The following is a 9,709-nucleotide window of genomic DNA, read 5'->3' as shown; positions in this document are numbered from 1 at the left end:
AGGTTCAGTCCAGGATCTTTTGCCATGTTCTCTCCAGCGAAGTTCTTCTGTCTCTAGAGAACGTTCTGTGTAGGTTCTGTGCCTAGGTTCTGTCTCTCTTGGTTCTCTTCTAAGTTCTGTGTTCTAAGTTCTGTCTTGTTACATCTGTATTTATACCAGTTGATTCAATCCTATCAATCTCTATTACAAAGGTTAGGGCGTTTCTTATCTCCATTCCAGGGAGAAAAGATTATGTAGCTTAAGCATGATTGTTCGGAGTTAAAGTGATTAATTACCCACCTGGCACTTAGTTGAGGGGTTTTATTCCCTCCCTAACTTCAGGGGAAAATCCCTACCTGGGGAAACAACCTTTCTCAGAGACCTTGGTTAAAACACATAGTGCCAAGAAGGTGAGCAAACATATTAAGAACAGTATGCCATATATGCCAGGTCCCTTGAAACAGCAAGCATGGACCGGCTCCCGGCATCAGTTGGGGAGGCAGTTGGCATTTTAAGAAACTGTAAGTAAACTTTGAACAATATATCTCACCTTTTGTTCTTAGAACGGCCTAGACCAGGGGTGGGCAACCCCTGGCACGCGTGCCAAACATGGCACGCCAGTAACTTTTGCTGACACGCGAAACCCTCTCTTATAATCTTCCATTTACAATTTTTTTCTTAATATCGACTTTTTTATTTTTCAGATAAATTCAGTGTAGGTGCATCTTAGATAAATAAATAATTTTACATAACATGTATACATTAAAAAATAAATGTATTTTTCATCATCATATACTGTGTTTTTGTCGCTCGAATGAATTTTATTATTTCTTCAAGGTTATTCACATATGTACACCTTAAGAGATATCAAGTAGGTGTAACATGTTCTCAAAAAATTAGGGTTGGCACGCAGAAGAATTTTGAGTCAGAGATTTGCTGGTTTTGGCACACACTCATGAAAAGGTTGCCCACCCCTGCCCTAGACTTTGGCTGCATTAAACAATACATGCCATTTTGCTAGAAATGGGGCTGTTGTGTTTACAGAAAATCGGTTGGCAGGAGGTACAGAGGAGGAAGAGAGAGCTGTCTCCCCCCCCCCATATGTATTTAGATGACGATGAAGAGTAGCCCATTTACAGCGTGTCTGCGTTATGCATTTTTCTTAATTTTTGCTGGCTATTCTGTGCCAATAGTTCCCTTTCAAGTTCAGAGCTCCTCACACCAAAGCTCTCCACTCCCCAGAACACAGGTAATGACAGACCCTGAAAATCACACTTACACTGCAGTCCCAAATAATGGCACCCACAGCGTGGTCCCTGGAAAAGCTCTAAGGCGGTGGTTCTCAACCTTCTGGCCCTTTAAATACAGTTCCTCATGTTGTGACCCAACCATACAATTATTTTCGTGGCTACTTCATAACTGTAATGTTGCTACTGTGATGAATCATCATGTAAATATCTGATATGCAGGATGGTCTTAGGCGAGCCCTGTGAAAGGGTCGTTCGACTGCCAAAGGGACCGCGACCCACAGGTTGAGAACCGCTGCTCTAAGGCATCCTTTCATTTTTGTAGTTCTTTTTGTCCTCAGCGTGTTTCCCACAAGGGGTGACTTTCAAATGCCCACTCTTTAAAGCCACTTGGAATAGCTCTGGTTGGCCAGGCCGTCCACTGGATACACATTTGGTTCTTTTGTCTTATTTTATTTCTGGTATTTAAGGATTGCTTTTTAAAAGTCAACTCGTTTTACAAGTAAGCAGAATATTTGCATGGTTCCATTCTATACAACAAAGGTGTGTTTCTATTCCAGGTCCTTCTACTCTCCATCCCCACAGGTACCCTTCAAAATACTTATGGCTGCCCTAGCTGGTGTGGCTCAGTGGATAGAGCATTGGACTGCGGACTGGAAGGTCCCGGGTTCGATTCCAGTCAAGGACACGTGCTCGGGTTATGGGCTCAATCTCCAGTAGGGGGCATGCAGGAGGCAGCTGATCAATGATACTCTCTCATCATTGATGCTTCTGTCTCTCCCTCTCCCTTCCTCTCCGAAATCAATAAAAATATATTTTTAAAAAAGAAAACAAACACTTGAAAAAAAAAAAGCCCCACCAAAATACTTATGGCTTAGTCTCTAAATGCTTACTTTTCAAATAGAAGCAGCCTAGATAGATAGATAGACAGATGGATATAAATATAGAGATAGATAGTATATAGATGAGAGACAGAAAGACACAGAGAGCTGGCTGCCTTCCCAGTTCTCGCCTGTCTTGGATAAACAATAATGTGCACGTGAGCTCTCCTCCACCTTACTCTGCTCACAGGGGCCTCTGTGATCGCTGCAGAGATTGTGCTCTTGTTCATGGCTGCATAGTATTCCTTCATGATGGTGAATGGTGGTAACTCACTCAGTGCCCCATCAATGGGGATTTGGGTTGCTTCCAATCTTCTGCTTTTACAAGTTTGTATAACATTTTAACAGAAATGGAGCTCCTTTATGTACTTGCCTATAACTTGCTCTTTTGTGAATATAATTTGATGTTATTATATTTGTCCACTTTGGTAGGAAAATACAGCAGATGGGATTACTGGCAGATTAGATGTTTTCAGTGCCTCACTGAGAGCCCCAGAAAGTAGCCCGGACTGAAGGAAGAAGACAGAGCGGACACGCACGGAGGACACATGCAGGCACTGCTCAGAGGACACAGGACCTTATCCCCACAGCTCTGTGAAGCAGAACGGAGGAGAAACTGAGGCAAGAGAGCCCAGGGATGCCCCGGGCAGCCCTGGCTGCTGCACCCTGCTGTCTGCTCCCAGCAGGCTGAGGCCCGGGGCTTTCACTGAGGCCTGGACTGAGAGGCGCAGGAGGGCAGGGCCATCGGTGACGAGGGCTGTGCCTGGCACAGAGCAGGTGCGCCACAAATATCTATCAAGTGACCGCGTGGTGGGGGCTCGGCTGGCTCACTTGTCGGGCCATCCTGATTCCCCAGTGGCCACGGCTGCAGTTTCCACACTCAGCCCACAGATGGCAGGTGGCCACCCCGTGGGGCCGCTCCCTTGAGAATCTGGCAAAGCCACCAGGGTGTGTGTGAGAAGTACCCAACGAGAATTCCTTTCCAAATAGACATCTTGGGAAGAAAAGTCTTGGCTGGCGATGTGAGATGTGGAGCAGTGATAAGAAGGACCCCGCTGGCAGAGCAACAGGCAGGCAAGATGCCCAGCCCTGAGTGGGGGTGGGGGCCCTGTGGGGGGACGGAGAGGGGAGGAAGGGGGGCCGGCCTTGTCTGGTGGGGTGGGAAGAGGAAGCGGTGAAAGCTGAGCCCGCCACACGCACCCCACCGACCTTCACACGCCTTGTTTTAAGATCATTTTAATTCAGCCCGTTCAGCTGCAGAGAGAGAAAACCTCATTTCTCTACTTGCTGTTGTCAGAGGACCTGTCCAGACAGGGCAAGGCTCCTGCCCTAACTGTGCATTCACTGGCCTTGAATAGCAGCATCAGCCTTCATTGTAGTGGCTTCGAAAGGGCTTTTTAAAAAGAAAACAAAATGTAATATAAACTACAGGACAGCCTGCAAAAAAGGCAAGTCTACCAGCTTTGCCAATAAAACGACTGGCTGCTTTAGAACAGGGTTAAGGTGAAGCAGGGAGCTGTTAAGGCCCTGAATGAGACAGGGCTCTCCAGAGAAACGGAACCGATAGGATGTGCGTGTGCTTATTTGTTTGTTTATTGTAAGGAATTCACTCATGTGGTTTTGGAGGCTGACAAGTCAAACCAGAGACCTCGAGGCCAGCGTTTCAGTGGGACGGCCATCAGGCGGGCGGTGACACGTGAAGTTAACCAACACAGACCCCACATGAGCGCATGGGTCAGCTGCAGGCAGCAGGCCCGTGGTCCGAGCGGACACGGAGAAAGCCGGTCTCCTGCTTTTGGATAAAATAAGGGTCCTCGCCACCGTGACAGTGATTGGTCCAGGGGGTATACTAGTTTCCCGGGGCTGCGCAGCCAAGTGCCACTAACTGGGTGGCTTAAACCAACAAGAGCGGAATGTCCCACGACTCTAGAGGCCGGAAGTGTGAGATCCAGGTGTGGGCAGGGCCGTGCTCCCTCTGGGGGCTCCAGGGGAGAGCCCTGCCTGCCTCTCCCGGCTTCTGGCCGCTGCTGTCAGTCCTGGCGTTCTGTGTTTTGTAGCTGCGTCACTCCGGAGCCCGGGGATGGGGATCTGCCATCGCCACCACTCACCTCCCGGCCAGGGAGGGTAGCCAGCTGTTCCCAGTGGGCACTTCAAGTGGTCAGATCTTCCCCAGATGTCCTGTAAAGATAAACCAGGCCTCAGATAGTTTGGGTCAGTGGGTAGAGCATCGGCCTCTAGTCTATAACAATAAAAGCATAGTATGCTAATTAGACCAAACGACCTTCTAGATGAAGCCAGGGCTGGGAGGGAAGCCCGGGTCCTGGGTGCCAGAGGGAAGCCGGTGCCAGCAGCCAGGGGAAGGAAGGCCTACTCTTGCACAAATTTCGTGCATCGGGCCTCTAGTATGGTAATGCTATGCTTAACTTTTTGAGGAAGTGCTGACTGTTTTCCCATAAACACTTTTTAAGTTGTTTAATCCTAACTAACTCAATAAAGGAAACTGTTGGGCATTCCTTTGGGCCTAGGGACGCTGTGGGAAGATTACTGACATACCAAGGGTGCCCTGTGTGGGAGGGGGCGTTTGGAAACCACTTAGGGATCACTTGCTGTACCACCCAGGCACCACGGGGGCGCTCTGGAGGCAACGCAAGCAGGCCTCTCCCTGGAGTAACTGAACCACCAGTGATTTTAGGTGTCAGCAGAGAGGGGGTGGCATGGAGGTGGAGTGGATCGGTGCTGCTTTAGACAAGTCACCTGGGAAGCCAAGGTGAGGCAGTGACATTGAACAGAAAGAGGGAAAGGCGGGTGGGACCTGCAGAGGAGTAGGGCCAGTGTCCCAGGAGGAAGAGCCGCGCGTGCAGAGGGTCTGAGAAGGAATATGCTTGGGTTTTGGAAGAACCAAAAGGCCAGTGTGGCTGGAACAGGGAAGGGGTGGGGGTGGCCAGTGATGAAGCTGGACAGGTGGGTGGGGTGGGGTCATACAAGCACCTCTGCCCCCAGGGGGCCCAGAGTGGAGGAGCCAGGTATTAATTAGCAGCCCCCCAATGAACATGATGATACAACAAGCACATGCTCCTGGGCCTGTAACAGAGGAATTTGACTGAGTCTGAGACTTCGGGGGGAGACAGAGAGATGGGCTGAGTGGAAGCCGATCATCAGCTAAACTTTCCAGTCAGACAGGACAGCTTGTGCAAAGGCCCTGGGGAGCCTGAGTCAGAGGACCTGGGGGAAGCAGAGTCGGGAGGGGCGGCCCGGAAACCTACAGCAGCAGAGACGAGGGGATGAAGGTCGGGAGACAGGCCCATTTCATCCTGAATACGGTCAGATCTGTGTTTGAACCAGGCTGGAAATGACTGTGACTTAGGCCAAGGCCAGGAATGTGAGATGGAATCCAGAGAGAGATTCCAAGGAGGGAAGAGCTAGTGTCTTGGTGACCAGACCGGTGACATTTCTGCCAGGGAAGGGTACAAATTGAGGCCAACGTGCCACATGTCTAAATGGTTGAAAGTTCTAAATCAAGTTTTTATATAATAAAAGCACAGTGTGCAAATTACCCCCTCGTCTGGGAGGTCACCTGGGCATTTGACCAGGGGGTGAGGCCAGCCGGGGGAAGTGAGGGAGGCCCCAACCAGCGGTGGTGGCAGGTGGCTGGGGAAGGGAGGGAGTACCCAGCCTGCAGCCAGCAGCTGTGAGGGACCCTGCCAGTGCATGAATTTCATGCACTGAGCCTCTAGTGTTAAATAAAATGCATTCTGTCCTCCTGTTTTGATATACACAACCTCACAACAACTTGGGAGCCAGATTCCAACTGGAATTCTCTGACTCCAGGTCCACTGGTGGGTATCCCAGCGCCATGTGGCAGCGCCACCCAGGTCCCCTGCAAACGGCTTCCTCTGGCCACACCTCGGGCCTTGGGGTACTCACCCCAGCAGTGGGGTCACTGGATGACGAACCCATCAAGGGGTTGGAAGTTGGGCTGGGAATCCCAAGGTCACAGGTACCTAGAGCTTGATCCAGGACAGTGAGCACCTCTGGGCCCTGTGTGGCTGGGTAGGACTAGACTGGAGCCCTTTGGAGAGTGGCCAGGGCAGACCTGCCTCTTGTCCAGGTCTGGGTGGGGCTGTTGGCTGTAGACTGGATCTCATGAGATGGAGTGTTTATGAGATACTGCAGATGCTTTGGGGTTCCTGGCCTTCAGGCTAGAAGATGGTCTATGCACAAAGATGGGGGGGTCTCTGGAAAGAAATAGTTTGAGGGTAAAAAGTATAGCCTCCTCTCACACATGCTAAGGGCCCGTTGAGACATCCATGTTGAATTTTGGGGTCTGGTGCTCAGAGGAGAGATCAGACCTGGAGATATAAATGTGGAGTCTTCGTTGAGTAGATGGAAACTGAGGCAGTGGCCTGGACAAGATCACTTGGGGGCAGAGAGGAAAGCAGCAGGAGGGAGCAGGGGGCCTGGATTCAACACTCACAGACCAGGGCATGCAGATAGGGGCAGAGGACCTGTAGAGCTGAGTACCACTCGGCAAGCACCGCTGAATGCTCCTGTGCAGCGCTATTGTAAATGTAATTCAACAAGCTCTGCTCAGTGCCACGCTGCCCGAGGCCCGAGCTTCCAGACGGGCGTCTCCAGGGCAGGGAGCAAGTGACCTTACAGGAGACACCCAGGGGGGGCAGACAGGGGGCCGCTGGGGCCCGAGAAGTGACGGTGAAAAGGAAGGCTTGTGTTAAATATTTGCTTGAGAAAAGCAGAAGGTGGAGCCAGTCCTCCCAACCCCCCCACCCCCACCCCACATCCTTGCTCTCCCAATACCAGGGGTGTTTCTGGAAATCTCGGCCAGGGACCAGGCTCCTGGTGCCCTGTTCTCCCAAGTCACTTTTTTCAGAATTAATGAGTGCAGACTCGCAGCACTGAACAAGGCATGTCCTTTGAGCAAATAATATTCAAATCATGCAGGAATTTCTCAAAAGCAGCCTAGCGAGTTGCAGCAGGAGCAGTCCTTCGAGGAGAGGGCTGGACCTGGAGGAGCGGAGGGCAGGAAGGGGCGAGGCCTGATGATGGGCGTGGCCCGAGGGGGCGTGGCCTGAGGAGGGGGCGGGCGCGAGCAGGCCGGCCTCACCGCGCAGTCGGGTGGGCTGATCCAGCGGGAGGACCAGGACACAGTTGGTCGGTCCTGGACTGGTTGCAGGACCTACGTGACCATCCGCCCGGGGGACGCGCTGCTCCGGGAACCCTGAAGAGGACAGATGGGTTTCCGCTTCACCAGCAGCACACCCACCACAAGTGACAGATAACCCGCACTATTATCCCCGGGTGCACGCAAAGCGCGCTGTCTCCTCGGAGCCCACGCCATCCTGAGCAGGGACCCCAGGCCCCCCATTTCAGGGGACCCCCCCCCAGGAGGGTCCTCGCTCCTGCCTTCTCCGTGGCCTGCGGGGTCGGTCGGGTCCCCACGCGGGGCGTAGGGGCTGCTCCCGCCTCGCTGGGCTCACAGGGCCAGCGCGCGCGCGGTGCTAGATGCTGCGTGGAAAGGGGCCATCCGCCGCAGCCGGCACGCCCGGAGGCTCGGACAACACGGCGCCCATCGCGATGCGCTGTCCACAGGGCGCGAGGCCGGAGGAAGCGGATTTAGAAGTTTTTAGGGAAAATGCCCGCAGAAGCCCCGGGGCTGGCATTTCCCCCTGCCGGGCCTCCCCTCCTCGCCCGCGCACCCCGCGGGGTAGCTGTCTCTCCTCTGAGCGTCTGGCCCCAACCCGCCTGGCCTCGAGCCCCTTTGGTGTCCCCATCTGTCCAACTACCTTGCACCGTCCACCCTGCACTTGTCAGACGTGGTCGCATTCATTCATCCTCACGATGGCCACCTCCCTCATCCGGGATTCAAAACTGGCACTATTATTCATCTAATGTTTTTCTTTAACTGGGTCAACTTTTGTTTTTACCCAAAATGTATTAAAAGTGAAATTATGCTTTGATTAAAGGTTTCCATTAACACTAGTGAGCTCAATTATTTCAGAGAATATGAATGTTTACAAAATTATGTATAAGTTTCTTTGTTTATTAAGAAAATTGCTACAGCCTAGCTGCTTTGGCTCAGTGGATAGAGTGTCGGCCTGTGGACTGAAGGGCCCCAAGTTCGATTCCAGTCAAGGGCATGTACCTTGGTTGCCGGCACATCCCCAGTAGGGGCTGTGCAGGAGGCAGCTGATCCATGTTTCTAACTCTCTATCCCTCTCCCTTCCTCTCTGTAAAAAATCAATAAAATATATCTTTAAAAAAAAGAAAATTGCTACAGCTTATTAAGATGGAAAATTCAATTTAATATCCAGTTTGTTTTATTTAGTATTCTGATAAGATTTATTGTATTTTAAAGCTAACATTGAAAGCTTTAAATTGTAATTTGTGTGTGCATAATCTCATACATAAACTGCTGTTAAGGTTTATTTTTTTAAAAGGTTACAAATAATAAAACATCTTCACTTCAAAAATGACAGACCTTGATATTTTGTGTCTTTTAAATTATTTCAACAAAGTTATTTGCTGTGTTCATTTTAAATCTTTTCACCTAGTGTGTCACTGCTGCTTGCTATGCTTTTATTATGTTAAATATTTGCACAACAAAATAAGACTAAATCTTTTCTTCTCGTTTGACACTTTAATCTCATAAATTAACTTAACACCAAGTGTTCTCTGTCAACAATGGGCAGACATCTTCTATCTCTCCCTTGGGGTTTCTTAGATGGCCATGGAGTAACCATGAAAATTTAACCCCTGGAATTATAAAATAAATAATGCTAAAATAGTCATTAACATATTACCACTGGAAGTTACTTTTATACTTGGAAAATATACCTTACCTGCAATGACCATTAAACATTAGCATAAATAACATGGACTCTGCTATAATCCCAGAGGGTTTAGAACCCTGCTTGTCTTCACAGTCCCTGCAAGGACTTCCTTTTCCTCTGAGAGATTAGAAAACTGACCTTCACAGTGGGCTGAGTGGTCCCGGTGAGGAACATGGCCAAGTCTGGAGGAGGGAGGGGCCTGGCCAGTCCACCCAGCCCTGACCGTGATCTTTGTCCGGTGACCTTTGGCCCCTCTCCGATTGCAGCTGGGGGCTGGCTCTGGAGGCCTCCGGATGTATATCTGGTTCCCTGGCCTCGGAGCCCATTGCTGAGCCTACAACACATAATTCATAAATAGTTTGTCAAGTGAAGCAGGCAGATGGTTAAATAAACGGAATTGGTGTGTCTTATTACGAGGCTGGAGTGCACTGTTAGTCACCTATGCTTCTGAGACTGTGGAGTCTACAGGGAGTCTAGAGAAAAGTGCCCCGAGCTGAATCCAGGAAACAGTTCAAGTGACTCATTTTCTAGTCAATTCATTTCCCCCCACCGAAATAATGACGTTTACTGTCAAGTTAGTTTTATATACTCAAAATCCCGATGATTTTTAAAATGTTGGTTTAAATGTTGGTCCCATGTGCTACAAACAAGCTTGAAATAACCATCGGGCACTACAGTCTCAAGGAGATCCATTTTGATACCCTGATTATGCGGAAAAGGATGTGGCAGCCTGTTCTTCCTGAAAGGCCTGGGA

General features: G+C 50.2%; 1 long non-coding RNA gene across 1 annotated transcript in view; it reads right to left on the bottom strand.

Annotated features, from left to right (window-relative positions):
• Positions 1 to 2,241: 2,241 nt before the first annotated feature.
• LOC132229898 (uncharacterized) overlaps positions 2,242 to 9,709 on the bottom strand; it is an 8,750-nt gene continuing 1,282 nt past the window's right edge. The window contains exons 2-3 of the long non-coding RNA XR_009451750.1: positions 9,094 to 9,289; positions 2,242 to 4,285 (exon numbers count right to left, since the gene is read on the bottom strand). This is a non-coding gene — a long non-coding RNA (uncharacterized LOC132229898). The remainder of the gene's footprint in view (positions 4,286 to 9,093; positions 9,290 to 9,709) is intronic.

Source organism: Myotis daubentonii, chromosome 3 (assembly GCF_963259705.1).
Source record: "Myotis daubentonii chromosome 3, mMyoDau2.1, whole genome shotgun sequence".
Classification (NCBI taxonomy): domain Eukaryota; kingdom Metazoa; phylum Chordata; class Mammalia; order Chiroptera; family Vespertilionidae; genus Myotis; species Myotis daubentonii.
The sequence above is the reverse complement of the archived record's forward strand: the minus strand, read 5'-3'. Positions and strand labels throughout refer to the sequence as shown.